Source organism: Jaculus jaculus, chromosome 6 (assembly GCF_020740685.1).
Source record: "Jaculus jaculus isolate mJacJac1 chromosome 6, mJacJac1.mat.Y.cur, whole genome shotgun sequence".
Lineage (NCBI taxonomy): Eukaryota > Metazoa > Chordata > Mammalia > Rodentia > Dipodidae > Jaculus > Jaculus jaculus.
The window spans coordinates 14,075,933-14,092,740 of record NC_059107.1 but is presented as its reverse complement, the minus strand read 5'-3'; positions in this window follow the sequence as shown (position 1 = coordinate 14,092,740).

Genomic DNA, 16,808 nt, shown 5'->3' with positions numbered 1-16,808 from the left:
GACTCTACCTTGAAAAACCAAAATAAAATAAAATAAATTGGACGGTAGAGATGGCTTAGCAGTTAAAGGTGCTTGCTTGCAAAGCCTGATGGCCTGGGTTCAATTCTCCAGTACACAAAGCCAGATACAAAGTGGTACGTGTATCTGGAGATCATTTGCTGTGGCAAGAGGCCCTGGTGTGCTATATACACTCTCTCTGCTTGCCTCTTTCTTTCTGTCTCTTTCCCTCTCTCAAATAAATAAATAAAATATTTTTTAAAAAATCAGTGGGGGGGCTGGAGAGATGGCTTAGCGGTTAAGCGCTTGCCTGTGAAGCATAAGGACCCCGGTTCGAGGCTCGGTTCCCCAGGTCCCATGTTAGCCAGATGCACAAGGGGGCGCACGCGTCTGGAGTTCGTTTGCAGAGGCTGGAAGCCCTGGCGCACCCATTCTCTCTCTCTCCCTCTATCTGTCTTTCTCTCTGTGTCTGTCCCTCTCAAATAAATAAATAAAAATTTAAAACAAAAACTTTAAAAAAAAAATCAGTGGGGCATGGTGGAGCATGGCTTTTCTCCTGGCACTTGGGAGAGTACGGTAGGAAGATCACCAGGTGTTCAAGGCTGACCTTGGGCTGCAGAGTGGAGTGAGATCCTGCTTTGAAAGAAAAAAAAAGACTAAATAAATAATTCTGAACACAACAGGTATTTATAGCCTAGCTAGATGCTGGCCTTCATTTTCATTGTTATCTTACATGAAAAATCACCTACACACAGCAGGTTAATGGACAGAAATATAATAACCCCAACAAGGCAATTGGTATGAAAGTCATATTTCAGTTTGTCTTCCTCTGTGCTGACTCATTTCAATTGTACTAAGAGCTGCATTATGTAAATGAGATCCTGGTAGGAAGGGGCTATCTGTAAAATCCCCCCATCCTGCTGAGCCACTCTAATCCAGTTTCTGGCTGGAAGTCATGGAGAGGCTTCCAGGAAAGACTACCTCATTGTCTTATGGTGGTAAGGCAGACAGGAACATCAGGACATGCCAGGATATACAAGGTTATGGAGTTTAGAAGCAATGTTCTAGAATAATAATGATTTCAAACCCCTGAGATTGCAATAGCATATTTTTTCTGCATTTTCAGATATTGCTGATGTAGCTCAGAATAAATAGGTTTTTACTTCAAAAGCTGTGTGTCCTTAAATGGATTGTTTAGTCAACGACTTGATTCAGCAGAAGTTCTGGAAAGATGTTGCTGGAGGGCTCTGGAAAAGGTTAGGTAATTTCCTAGTCCATTTGACCTTGTTTCATTTATTTCCATGAGTTTACTCAATCACTGGACAAATGTTTCTTTTATCTTATTTATTTATTTAAAAAGTATTTTTTTGCTTTGTTTATTCGAGAGAGAGAAAATGCATGGGGACGCCAGGATCTCCTCCCACTGCAAACAAACCCCAGATGCATACGGCACTTTACATAGTAGTGGAGCATCAAAACCAGGCCATTAGGCTGCGCAAGCAGGTGTCTTTAAATGCTAAGTCATCTCTCCAGCCCAGCAATTTCCTACTATTTAGTATTTATCTGGAGAAACAGCAAGCAGGGCAGTCATGGTGCCTGACAGATGGAGTGCATGGTCAGTTGAGATAGACATTAAACACAGAGTTTTATAACTGTCTGGCTGCAATTGTTTTAAAGCAGGCTGTAGCATTTGCTGTATTTAGGAGGCTAGGATGGCCTCTGAAGTTTTCCCTGACAAAACAGTATTTAAATTGAGAACTAATAATGAATCCAAAAGACAACTTGTTTCATAGGTTCCTGGAATCTACTTTTTTGGTTTTTTTGAGGTAGGGTTTCACTCTAGCTCAGGCTGAGCTGGAATTCACTGTGTAGTCTCAGGCTGGCCTCAAACTCACAGTAATCCTCTGACCTTGGCTTCTTGAATGTTGTGATTAAAGGCATGTGAGAGAGAGAGAGAATGGGCACATCAGGCCCTCTAACCACTGCAAACAAGCTCCAGAGCATGTGCCATTCTCTATGCATCTGGCTTTTTGTGGGTACTGGGGAGTTGAACTCAGGTGGTTACAGGCACGTGCCTCAACTGCTGAGCCATCTCTCCAGCCCAGGTCCTGGAATGTTTGAATTATAATGGTGAATGAACATTTTGCCAAAACATTTTGTTTATGTAAGATTTTCGAAAAGTACTCAGAACAAATGAATTTCCAAGTCATGGATCAGCCAATTCATAATTTTCTATTGATTATCTCTGTTACATCAGGGCACCAGGCTCCATACTACCTGGGAAATATGCAGTAGCTTAAATGTATTGCCCTATAGACTTTTTTTTTTTCAAGGTAGAGTCTTGCTCTATCCCAGGCTGACCGGGAATTCACTATGTAGTCTTAGGCTGGCCTTAAACTCACCGCGATCCTCCTTCCTCTGTTTCCCAAGTGCTGGGATAGCTATGCACCAACATACCCAGCTAGAATCAGGGCATTCAATATTATAATCTGGCAATCCTAAATCACAGAGGGTCTTTAACTTATTTAAAATTAATGATTATACAATCTAAAACAGTGGATTTGCTGACCCTGTGTCAGTGTTGCAAACAGAAACAAAAATCTCCAAGGCAGCTACTGCACAGGACAGAACTCACTTCACCCACCTGGCTGCTCCCTTTGTAATGAATTACTTGTCTCTCAGCGTTGCCAGGATTGTATAAATCCCAAAGTCAGGTCCCCTCTGAGGAGGGCTGGCATAAACCTTATGAGGATTGCCATGGAACGGCAGGTTGGGGCCCAATCAGAGTTTGTAACCTTTCAGCCAGGGACCCACCAACAATCACACCATAGTCACACTCATTCCCACAGACTCCAGACAAGCACCTCCCACTGAGGCGCTAATTGAGCAGTCACAATAACTAAAGAGAGGTGATCAAGCTCTTTCATCTGTCAACTTGATGGATCTGGCTAACTAATGACCTGGTATGTCTTACCAAATTTGGCCACGGTCCTCATCAGGTCCATCAGGCAGAGCATGGTTTGGTATCACAGGCCACAGGCCATGGCCCACAGAATGGCCAGGTGGCACTTTCCAGTTGTTTTTGGGCCACTCCTGGCCACAGCTGAGTCCTGCAGCGATGGTGGCTCAAAGGGCCAACCTTGTCTGTGAGCATAGGGCACAATGGGTTTTCCCAGCCAATGTGCCAAACATGTTATGGGAAACTGAGTCACACAGAGATGGCACCAGGGATAGAGTGGAGAATCAGAAAATTTAATCATGTTGACATGGACTTGGGAATAACTTCCAAAGCCTGAGTCCTGAGCTCTGATAGACAGCTGGGGGTATTATAGGCAAATACAACAGGCAATCTGACATCATCTTGAGTTCTTTACACTATTAATGGGTTTCAAGTTTCTAAGGTTACATGATTTGGGGGCACAAACAGAATATTCTTTAGCAATCAGCCAGTGATAAGGAAGTACAGTGTAGAACAGAAAGCTGTTTGTTTAGGGGTGTTCTTACCCACGGTTTGGGATTCAGTGTCACAGTTGTGCTGAGTTTTGATAAGAGCAGGAAAAAGTTGTTTACATTCTTTTCAACCTAAAATCTAAGGTGTTTGCAAAACACTGCTCAGCACAGAAAGGGGGTGAGGGGGCTTTAGTTTAACTGAAATCTCTACCACACCCTGATGTCAGATGCCAGCTCATGAAGTCTTCCAGTATGACACACCAGCTCTCCAGGGAGCTCCAGACCACTGCACGGACAGAGCAGTTACTGGGCTCTGCCTCTCCAGCATGCAGACAGCCACTGCTGAATTACTTAAGCTTCTGTCATGTGAGCCAATCTAATAAACAGCCTTTTATGATATTGGTCATATACTAGCCTCTTGGTTCTGTCATCCAGTGAACCTTGCCTAACACAAGTGGGTTGAAGGGCGGGTCAAGACCAAAAATGACTCAGAGAGTAGGCAGCAGGAGAAAAAGCTTGAGAGACTAGTCAGGTGAGGAGATGGAACCAGAACTAAGGATTTTGGTCTAGATTTATCTAATGATATTTTATTTATTTATTTATTTGAGAGTGACAGATAGAGAAAGAGGGGGAGAGAGAGAATAGGCACACCAGGGCCTCCAGCCACTGCAAATGAACTCCGGACGCGTGCGCCCCCTTATACATCTGGCTTGCATAGTCCTGGGGAATCGGAGCCTCGAACCAGGGTCCTTAGACCTCATAGGCAAGCGCTTAACCACTAAGCCATCTCTCCAGGCCCTCTGATGATATTTTTCAGAAGATTAACTTGGCCAGTCATGGTAGCACACGCCTTTAACCTCAGCACTTGGGCTGTTGAAGTAGGAGGATCACCACGAGTTCGAGGTCAGCCCAGGTTTACAGAATGAGTTCCAGGTCATCCTGGCCTAGAGTGTGACCCTACCTTGAAACCTCTCTGCTCCCCCCTGCCAAAAAGGATGAACTTGGCTGAGGCATGAAGAGTCAACGACCGTGAAGGAAAAGCCAGGTGAGGTCCTTTTTTTCCCCCCTTGCATATGTGTAGCATGTGCAGGGTGTGGTATATATATGTAGAGCACGTGTGTGTGTGTGTGTGTGTGCACGCGCGTGTGCACATGTGGAGACAAAAGAGCAGACTACTGGGCATCTTCCTCTGCACTCTTCTGCTGCCTGCTGTTTTAAGGTGGAGCCTGCCACTGAACCCGGAGCTGCCAATGTGGTCAGAGTGGCTCTGTTCTCCCCAGCCTCCCAGCCCGGGGCTGACAGCGGCATGTGACCACGCCCAGATTGTTAGGTTCGCTCTGGGAATCAAACTCGGATAGTTCTTAGGCACACGTGCTTGCTTCGGAAGTGCTCTGACCCGCTGAGCCGGTTCCCCAGCCCCTGGGCCAGCTGGGATTCTCTTTTGCTACTTCAGACATACGCTACTGATCGAAAAGGCGGCAAAAGGGTTTCGGGTTTTAAATTACAGTTTTTACCCATTTTCGGAGAGGTGAGGCATTAAGACATCATGACCTAGCCGAGCATCGTGGCACATGCCTTTAGTACTAGCACTCAAGAGGCAGAGGTAGGAGAACCACTGTGAGTTCAAGGCCAGCCTGAGATTGGATTAGTCAACCTGGGCTGGAGTGAGACCCTACCTCAAAAACCATAATAATAATAATAGTAACAATAATAATAATAATATAAATGAATGAATAAATAAATAACAACCATTTTGAACTAATATGAAGATGATCATGGATACAGAGGCAGGGGCATGCTTAATGAAGTCTAAATTCCACCACACTGAGTACCTCACATTAATTCGGTTCTGTGTTTGGCCATAACTAGGTAACAAGATAGACAGAGGCAGGGAGATTTCAATTTAATTTTTTTCCACTGACTAGATTCGTTTATCTTCATATCCTTCTAAAAACAATCTGAAGCATGAGTTGATTTACCATTGGTCTTACAGTGTTGTTGATGTTCATAGAATGAAAATTAAAGACAGTTCATTTGCAGCAGCTGGAGGCCCTGGCATGTACATTCTTTCTCAAATAAGTAAGCTTTTTTTTTTTTCTTGTTTTTTTTTTTTTTTTTTTTTTTTTTGGTTTTTTGAGGTAGGGTTTCACTCTAGCCCAGGCTGACCTGGAATTTACTATGTAGACTCACGACGGCCTTGAATTTATGGTGATCCTCCTACCTCTGCCTCCGGAGTGCTGGGATTAAAGGTGTGTGCCACCATGCCCAGCGAATTTTCCTCTTTTAAAAAATGTTTATTTAAAGCCTGGTGTGGTGGCAGCCCAGCACTCAGGAGGCAAAGGTAAGAGGATGGCCACAAGTTCAAGGCTGCCCTAAGACTACATAGTAATTCCAGGTCAACAGCCTGGGCTAGAGTGAGACCCTACCTCGAAAAAAAAATAAATAAATAAAAGGAAAATTCTATATGTAATTTATGAATTACAAATTGTTTATAAGTTGGGAAGAATTATTTACCAATCAAGCAGGATTCAGTAAGGTTTTTTATTTTAGCAATGGGGGAAAAAAACTGCATGATAAATGCCACTGTTTTGGCTTGAATTTTATTACTGTTTCTGGCTAACTGGGGGGAAACCTGCTTCTCTGAACACTGTTGTAGAGAATTTCCGCTAGGTGTCTGGAGAGTGTCCCTCTGATTCAGGGTGGTCACTGAAAATGCATTAAATTGGGAAGAGAATTCAATGGAACTCAGAGGCTGACCTACATCCCATCACCGGCACTACATGAATTTGCACCATATAAGGAAATTCTTTTTCTCCATCATACTTTGTTGTAGAAGATCACTACTTGAGAACACATTCTTGGGCCAAATATCCACTATTCTTGGCCTCTTGGATTTAACTTATCACAGATAGCATCTGAATGTTCCCTCCTTTTACAATTTCTGTGTTCATAAAATGCAGTTCTGCAAATGCAGAATTCATGACAATAGCTGCATTGTAAATCTGAGCCGCTGCAGCTTGGTCTGTATGAGCATAACCAGATAGCCTCAGGGTTATGTTCAGGCTTCCTTTTATTCACGTAAAGATGAGCATCATCTTTTCCATTTTCACTGAATTTCCATCAGATGTGTTTTCATTTTCCCAGTCAACCAGGCTTGAAAATTTGGACACATTGACAGCTCTGAGGGAGAAAGAGAGGGTGTGTGTGTTCATGTGAGTGAGTGGGGCATGCCCATGCCACTGCCCAAGTGCAGAGGACACTTTTCAGGCTTGATCCTTAACCTTCCACCTTGTCTGAGGCAGGGTCTCTGGTTGTTGTTCACAGCAACTTATGTCCCCCAGGCTAGTTGGCCCACAAGCTCCAGGATGGTCTCCTATCTTCATCTCCCATCTTTCTGTAATTGTGCTGGGATTACAGACGTTCCCCAGCCCCATAGAGTCTGGCTTTAAAAAAAATTTTTTTTTATTATTTATTTATTTATTTGAGAGTGACAGACAGAGAAAGAGGGAGGGAGGGAGAGAGAGAGAATATGGGCACGCCAGGGCCTCCAGCCACTGCAAACGAACTCCAGACGCATGCGCCCCCTTGTGCATCTGGCTAACGTGGGTCCTGGGGAATCGAGCCTTGAACCAGGGTCCTTAGGCTTCACAGGCAAGCGCTTAACCGCTAAGCCATCTCTCCAGCCCGAGTCTGGCTTTTAATATGAGATCTGGGAATCCAAACTCAGGTTCTCATGCTTGCATAGCAAGTGCTTTATCCATTGAGCCATTTCTCCAACCCCAGAGATGTCTTTTTAAAAAATGAACAAAAAATATTTTGGGGGGGGGTGTGCGTTTGAGGTAGGGTTTCACTGTAGACCAAACTGACCTGGAATTCACTATGTAATCTCAGGGTGGCCTTGAACTCACAGCAATCCTCCTACCTCTACCTCCTGAGTGCCGGGATTAAAGGCGTGCGCCACCATGCCCGGCCCGAGGATGAAATATTTAAGGTGATGTCTTAAAGGGTAGGTAGGAGTTTAACAGGCAAAAGGTTAAACATCTTAGAAGATAAGGGATAAGAGGCTATGGAGATGGCTTAGTAGTTAATTGCTTGTCTTAGGCACGAGGTCCTCTCTAGCCAGAGAATACTAAGTTTGACACCGCGGAACCCATGTGCACTGTGGAATCACAGCCTGGGATGGAGTAGACCAGGACTAACTGATGGACAGAAGCTCTGGGTTGAGGGAGACAACCCATGCAGGTAAGAGAGGGACACCTGGCATGCTCCTCTGGCCTGTGTGCACTCACAGGCATACACCACAGATCATACCCACCACATCGATTCTGTACACACACACATGCAAAAGTAAAACCAGAAGGTAAGGAATTAGAGGACCTTCAAGGATATTTAGTACAATCTCCAGTCCAACTTGCATTTCCTTCATAATATTTTCAAATGTGCCTCACATTCCTCATTCCTCTTTGTGATCCACACCTCCATCCAACTCCTTGCTTTGGCCAACAATGAGTATATATGGCAGAAGGGCAAAGATAATATAAACGAAAAAAGCTATATTTTTGCCATTTGATCAAATGCTTTTTTTTTTCCCTAGGCAGGGTCTCACTCTAGTTCAGACTGACCTGGAATTTACTATGAAGTCTCAGGGTGGTCTCAAACTCTGCCCCTGAGTCCTAGGATTAAAGGTGTGTGTCACCACACCCAGCTCAAAGTTTCTTTTAATCAAAATAGAGTATAAAGGACACACAAACACACCATCAGGGACCTCAAATATTTGTTCCTATTCCAGATATTTTTTTCCCCCTCTTTCACCTCTCCTCTTCTTGTCCTTCTCTTATTTTAGGGAATGCTGAAATAAAAAAAAAAAAACAACTATAACTTACTTTGATTTTTCTGGTAGCCACTAAATAAAAAGTATATTAGGATATCATGTGATAGAGGCCCAAAGTTCCACATGCTCTTTATCTGGGATTGAAACTCTGTTAGAGGGCTGGGGACATAGTTTGGTGGTGGGGTGCTTGCACTTGGGCAAAGAACTTGGCTGCCAGAATAGTGAGAAATTTAGTGTAATGAATCACTTTAAAATTTAGCAATTTACATAGTGCTGGAAAGAAGTGACCAGAGTGCTCAGCACTGCAATATCTCTATCACAACTTCCAAGACTCAGGGTCTATTGCCGAAGAGATGGTGGAAAGAATGTAAGAGCCAAAGGAAGGGTAGGACTCCTTACAACATGTTCCCTCCAGACACAAAATGGCCTAGATATCCATGACCTCACAGTGCCTGACACTACCTACACAAGACCATCATAATAATACGAGGAAAAGATCATGACATCAAAGTAAAAGAGACTGATTGAGATGAGGGAGGAGATATGATGGAAAATGGAGTTTCAAAGGGGAAAGTGGGGGGAGGGAAGGTATTATTACCATGGGATATTTTTTATAATCATGGAAGTTGTTAATAAAAAAAAAACTTGAAAAGAAAAAAAAATTATTGATTTATTTCCTTTATATCCCCTTTCTAGCTTACTGGAGGGAGGAGGGACTTAATAAGATAATATTGTATATATATATGTATATATATATATATATACACACATACACACACATATATATACATATGTGTGTGTGTGTGTGTGTGTGTGTAGAAGAACATATTAATGGGGGTGAAAAGGCCTAAGTGAGGTCAGGGGAAGAGATTGAGTAAAGGAAAGGTGGAGGAAGGGCTAATCAAAATCTAAGAGGGTATAAATAAGTCATATGGAAATCTACTTTTTTGCACAATAGAGTACCCAGAAGTCATAGATTGTTACTAGAAAATTTTCAGTGCCAGGGATAGGATCCCTTCCAGTAAGCTGTTGGCCAGCGAAGTCCCTGATGCCCCCAAAACATTACAGACCACTGCCAAGGCCCTTGGTTTCCCACCAGGAATAGATGGTAAGACCCTATTTGTTAAGACTCCACATACTTGGGCTGCAAAGTCATTGAGAAATCCTGCTGGAGCTGAGCTGAAAACCTTTTCCCTATAGATCAGTTCACAGAAAGCTGGATAAAGCTTTGCTGCACGCAGTCCAATGGGAGAGAGAGAAATCACCAGTGGAGATACTCAACAGTGGACACTGCAAGCCTTAAATTTGGCCAGAAAGGCCAAATGAGCCAATGGGTGCAATAGTGGCACGTCTGTTATGGGAGAAACCAACCACTCCATAATTGGACTGGAGGCCCATTCCATGGGAGGGAATACATGCCTAACACTGAAAACCTATGGTAGGGGTAGTCATGAGCCCTGGGGGTATAAAATCTGCTGGTGTCTAGCTAAATGTATACAGTATGCTCACCAAACTGCCCAGTGAGCACTTCTCTTAATGTTCACACCTATATATTAATGCTGCTCTCACTTTTGGCTAGAGAACCTTCCCTCTTCAGTTGGTGGCGACCTTGGGATGACTCAGAAGGCATAATACTGCTAAGAAGTGACAGAGGAGTGCTCAGCACTGAAACATCTCTATTATACCTTCCAAGGCTCAGGGTCCATTGCAGAAAAGATGGCAGAAAGAATTTAAGGGCCAAAAGAAGGTTAGGACCCCATGACCTTGCAATGCCTGACACTATCTACACAAGACCACCATAATAGGAGGAAAAGATCATGACATCAAAAATAAAAGAGAGACTGATTGAGAAGGGAAAACGTTTGATGGAGAGTAGAGTTGCAAAGGTGAAAGTGCAGGGGGGAGAGAATTACCATGGGTTATTGTCTATAATTATGGAAGTGTTCAATAAATTTTTTTTTTAATTTAATGGGCTGGAGAGATGGCTCAGCAGCTAAGGCCCTTGTCTGTAAAGACTAAGGACCCAGGTTCAATTCTCCAGGTCCCATGTAAGCCAGATGCTTACAAGGTGGTGCATGCATCTGGAGTTCATTTGCAGTGGCCAGAGGCCTTGGCACACCCATTCTCACTCTGTCTGTCTCTTTCTCTCCCTGTCTCTGTCTAATAAATAAATAAAAATAAATAATTTACAAGAATGTTTAAAAAATTAGTGGTTTAAAACAACAATAATAAACCTTTATTGTCTCACCCATTTTTAGGAATTCAAGAGTAGCTTAGCCCATGGCTTTGGCCCAGGGTTTCAAAAAGTCATAATTAAAGATGTTAGCCTGTTAAGGCTGGTTAATTCAGCCCCCAAAACTTGGGACCAGGGCTGGTTAGCTCAGTCTTCACTCAAAACTTATAAATGGGACTGAGGAGATGACTTAGTGGTTAAGTCACTTGCCTACAAAAGCCAAAGTTTCAACTCCCCAGGACCCCTGTACAGCCAGATGCACAAGGTGGTGCACGCATCTGGAGTTCATTTGCAGTGGCTAGAGGCCCAGTGCCCATTCTATCTGTCTCCTCTCTATGCATTCCCTTTGTTGTGATTTACATGTTTTGGATGCTCTGGAGAAGTTACCCACATACTCATGAGACAATGAAGTCAAAAGAATATAGAATTATTATGAAATGTTCTTTTAAAAAAAAAACACTCGGAGGGGGCTGGAGAGGTGGCTTAGTGGTTGAGGCATTTGCCTGCAAAGCCAAAGGACCCAGGTTTGACTTCCCAGGAACCACATAAGCCAGATGTGCAAGGTGGCACATGCATCTGTTCATTTGCAGTGGCTGGAGGCCCTGGCATGCCCATTCTCCCTCCCTCCCTCCCTTTCTCTCTTTGCCTATTTCTGTATCTCTCTCAAATAAATAAATAAGTTTTTTTAAAAAAGTTTAAAAAATCAGATGTTTTAATGATTTAATGATTTACTGAGAGGATTTTATATGTGTATAAAAGTATATTTTGATTATAATCCTCTCCATTTTTTTCCCACCTACCCATGCCTACCCATGTCCCTTCCACATAACTCCTTTTTTTCCAGCTAGTGATCCTGCTACCTCTGTCTCCCAAGAGCTGGGACTAAAGGTGTGAGCCACTGTGCCTGGCCATAAAAGCTTTTTTTTTTTTTAAATTTTATTTATTTATTTATTTGAGAGCGACAGACACAGAGAGAAAGACAGATAGAGGGAGAGAGAGAAAATGGGCGCGCCAGGGCTTCCAGCCACTGCAAACGAACTCCAGACGCGTGCGCCCCCTTGTGCATCTGGCTAACGTGGGACCTGGGGAACCGAGCCTTGAACCGGGGTCCTTAGGCTTCACAGGCAAGCGCTTAACCGCTAAGCCATCTCTCCAGCCCATAAAAGCTTTTTGATTGAACCTTATGCTCTGGTTATGGATTTCATTCTTCAAAATCATGAGACAAGAATTTAGAGACATTCTAAAATTATCAGTGTTGACGTATATAACTGCATTGGCAGAGAACACCCCAGAATTCATATATCAATTTGATTTTATTTTTGGCTTTCCTCCATCATCCATGATGACATGTTGATGGGCTTGTACAGGTGAGGTCATGAATGCAATGGACACTTCATGTCTGTGACAGCAGTTTTAACCTAGCAAATTCTCTGAAAGCCTTCACAGTGCTGGGATTGAAGGCCTATGCCACCATACCTGCCTTGATAATTTAAGTAAATAATTTATATTTGTTGAGTCCACTTTACTTTCCTCATTATCAAATAGTAATTGCACAAAATAATGTGCCTCATGGTGACATTTTCATACATGTATCCAATGTACTTTGATCATATCTACTTCCTCATTGTCCTTCTACTTCCTGCCTGGTCCCTTTCCACTTCCCAAATAGTCCCCTTCCATTTTCATGTCTTTTTCTCTTAAATCTAGAAACATGGGAAAGCTTGCCTGGGACTGGGTTATTTTACTTAACAGAATGATCTCCAGCTCCATACATTTTGTTGCAAATGATGATATTTCATATTTATTTAGTGTGTGTGTGTGTGTGTGTGTAAATCCCATTTTCTTAATGAGTTGAGCTACGCGTAGGCTGATTCCATAACTTTTTATGTCTGTGTACATCTTTGCCCATTTCATCTGAGTTGTCAAATTGTTGGCACAAGGTTGCCCGTAATATTTCTTCATTAGCGTTTTCTGTGGGGTTCAGGATGTTTCCTGTTTAGTAAATTTTGGTCGTTTTGTTTTCTTTTTACTTAGATGTTTGTCAAGATTTTACCAAGCTTATAGACATTTTGGATATGAATGTGTGGGGGTGCACATGTACACATACATGTGGGCCAGAGGTCACACTGGATGTCTTCCTCATTCTCCACCTTACTTTTTTGAGACAAGGCCTCTCTCATTGAACCTGGGTTCACTGATTCTGCTAGACTAGCTAGCCAGTCAGCCTAGGAATCTGCCTGTTCCCACCTCCTCAGAGCTGGATTTACAAGCATGTCATCACATTAAACATTTTAGAACTATTTTTAAAATAGAGAAAGAGGCAGATCTGTATAGAGAGAATAGGCACACCAGGACCTCTAGCCACTGCAAATAAACTCCAGATGCATGTGCCACCTGCTGTATCTGGCTTATGTGGGAACTGGGGAATCATACTTGGGTCCCTAGGCTTCTCAGGCAACTCCCTTAACCACTAAGTCATCTCTTCAGCTCCCACATTAAACATTTTTTTACATGGGTCCTGAGGATCTGAACTCCGGTCCTCATGCTTAGATGGCAAGTACTTTACTCAGTCATCTCCCTGGCCCTAAATTCCACTTTTTAAAAAATATATTTTTTTGCAAGCAGAAACAGAGAGGAAGAGAGAGATAGACAGAGAAAGAGAGAGAGAGAGAGAGAGAGAGAATGAGAATGGGTGTGTCGTGATCTCTTTCCCCTGCAAATGAACTCTAAATGCATGTACCACTTTGTGCATCTAGCTTTACATGGGTACTGAGAATAGAACCTGGAGCCATCTCTCCAGCCCCTCACAGATCTTTTTAAAAGATCAAGGAGTCAACTGGAAGTTTTACTAATTTTTCTTTAGTATTTTGCTGTTTTCTTTTTATTGATTTCTTCTGTGATATTTTGTTACTTATGCTTTATTTTCTCTGGCTCTTCTTTTGCTACCCCCCTTTTTTTTCCATAATGGTTTTTCAAACTAGGGTCTTGCTCTAGGCCAGGCTGACCTGGAATTCACTATGTCATCTCAGGGAGGCCTTGAACTCATGGCAATCCACCTACCTCTGCCTCCCAAGTGCTGGGATTAAAGATGTTTGCTACCACACCCAGTTTTTTGTTTTTTTTTTCTTTAAGTAGGGTCTTACTCTAACCCAGGCTGACCTGAGACTCACTCTGTAGTTCCAGGCTGGCCTCCTACCTCAACCTCCTGAGGCCTGCACCACCACACCTGTTCTTTTACTCTTTTTTTTTTTAAGATTTTATGTTATTTTTAGTTATATTTGAGAGAGAAAAAGGCAGATAGACAGAGAATGGGCCTGCCAGGGCCTTTAGCTGCAGAAAATGAACTCCAGACACAAGTACCACCTTGTGCATCTGGCTTATGTGGGTCCTGGGGAATCAAACCTGGGCCCTTTAGCTTTCCAGGCTACTTCCTTAACTGCTAAGCCATCCCTCCAGCCCTCTTTTACACTTTTTCTAAGATGAAGACATAGTTACTAATTTTTTTAGATTGATTTGAGACGAGGTTGGGAGCGTTCGGGGTGGTATGGCAATAGACTAGATTGATTTTAAATCCTTTCTCATCTTTCACAAATTTTCCTCTATGAACTACTTTAACTTAATTCAATTAATTTTAGGTTTTTAATTTTTATTTGTTTATTTGAGAGAGAGAGAGAGGAAGAGAGAGAATGGGCGCACCAGGGCCTCCAGCCACTGCAAATGACCTCCAGATTCATGTGCCCCTTTGTGCATCTGGCTTACAGTGGTCCTGGGGAATTGAATCGGGGTCTTTTGGCTTTGCAAGAAAACGCCTTAACTGCTAAGCCATCTCTCCAGTCCCAATTAATTTTAATACAGACTTTCACTCTACTTTTCCTGATTTCTTTTTGGACTTGTCAGCTGTTCAGAAATATATTTAACTTCTAATTGTGTGAGAATTTTCTAGATTTCCTTGTTATTGATTTGTAACTTCATTTCATGTGGTCACAGACATATGTTGTTTAATTTCAGTCCTTATATATAAAATGTGACTTGTATTATGACCTTTCTGGAGAATGTTCCCATTGTACTTCAAAACAATGTGTATTCTACTGTCATTAAATAGAGAGTTCTTGTCCAGTGGGGCTGTAGCCTTTCTGATGTACTTCCATAATATTATCATTAAGAAGTACTGAAATAACCTGGCACGATGGCACATGCCTTTAATTCCAGCACTCAGAAGGCAGGGTTCAAGGCCATTCTGAGACTACGTAGTGAATTTCAGGTCAGCCTGGGCTAAAGCAAGACCTTATATCTTTAAAAACCAAACCAAAAAAGGGAGGGGGTGGAGAATAGAAATACTGAAATATACAACCATAACTCATGAGTAGTCTCTGTAGTGACATCCCTGGGATTAAAACATATTTAATAGAGCCTTTCCAGACCTTGTATAATTAGTTTGGTAAATCTTTCCCTACTTTATTTATAACTTTCCCTGCCATATTACTTTCAGTCTATTATATTTTAAAGTTTTCTCCAGTAGAAAAAAAAATGTACATTTGACCCTATTTCTGTCTATTCTTTTTTTCTGCCTATTTGTTTTAATGCAGTAAAATTTATTGTTATTACTGGTAGACTTAGCTTTATGTCTGCCTGTTCATTTGCTCCTTCATATCACTATACTGATTTATAGTGAGATATATATATGTATGTATGTATGTATGTATGTATGTATATATATATATATTCAAGATAAATCTATTAGTTCTGATCAGGATATCATTTGGAAATGCAGCAAATATGGAATTTCTTTTTCTTGGTGATGATTCATGGAAAAAAATACAATTTTAGGACTTGGAATAAGCCCTCAAGATATGTTACAAAACTATTTTATTGGACTATGGTAGTTCTCATTTACTCGTTCAACAAGTATTTATGAAATCTTAATAGTGGTGTCATGAGCATTCATTAAAAGAAGTACTTCTGCCCCAAAGTTTCAAAACCACATAGAGAAACACAACTACAAATTGTGGCACAAATTTGTGTGATGGATGTGTTAATGCCAGCACTCAGGGAGGCAGAGGTAGGTGGATCATCGTGAGTTCAAAGCCACTCTGAGACTACATGGTGAATTCCAAGTCAGCCTGGGCTAGAACGAGACCCTACATTGAAAAAAAAAAAAAAAAGCCATGGGTGGGAGGGATTGAGGGTAGGAATGTGGCAGAAACACAGAACCAGACATAATGCTAACCGTGGCAGGAGAGCCTGTCTTTGGGGACTCACAGACTTTCAGACGTTTATCATGTGGACGTTGGAGATTCCGGAACATAACAGGACCTAGATTTGTGGGTTTTGTTTGTTTTTTATTTTATGAGGTAGGGTTTTGCTCTAGCCCAGGTTGACCTGGAATTCACTATGTAGTCTCAGGGTGGCCTCGAACTACTGGCGATCCTCCTACCTCTGCCTCCCTGAATGCTGGGATAAAAGGCATGCACCACCACGCCCAGGTAGATTTATATATATATATATAAATTTTAAGACTATAGTAACTGGAGAGCAGGGGAGGTGAAAACAGGGCTATTTCTTGTAGGACACAGCAGCATCCTGGTGCAAGCAGTGAAGGATGACGAAGGATAACGCAGGGGATGAACCTCGCAAGCATTTCGGAAGCAGTGACTAGTTTCATTAGAGACTAGTGAAAAGATGAATGAGCAGAGTATTCCGATGCCAAGTATCTTTCCCAGCAAGATCAGCTCATGGGCATGCAAGGCATTGGCGCCGCCCAAAGCCGCCGCAGCGCTCGCTCGCTCGGGGCCGGTGCTGCGCACCCAGGCCCGCGGGTCCCGGGAAGCGGCGTGGAACCGCGCGGTCTCCCGGGGCAACGCCATTGTCCACGCTCCAGGAGAGGTAACTAAGGACAAGACCGGAAGAGAACTCGGGCAAAGAGAGGCAGTGTCAGAGGACGGACTGGAGCTTAAAAAAAAAAAAAAAAAAAGGAAGAAGAAAAGAAAAAGAAAAGAAAGAGTCAAGCACGAGCTTCTCCGTGGGTGGGTGGGGGGGGCGTGCTAACGCGGGTGATTCGAGGGGTTCTCGCACGAGGGCCCCAGCGTTGCAAGCAGACGTGCCGGTGATTGGCTGACCGGCGAGGCCGGGACGCTCATGATTGGACGAGGCCGACGAGGGGGCGGGCCCAGTCGGGAGGCGCGCAGGGTTGTGGGTAGCGCGGGCCTTGGAAGGGTCCTAACCGAAAGGGGGAGGGGGAGGTGGCCAACAAACGGCTGAGCTCACAATCCGGGCCGCGCCAGGCCCGGGCCGCCCCCT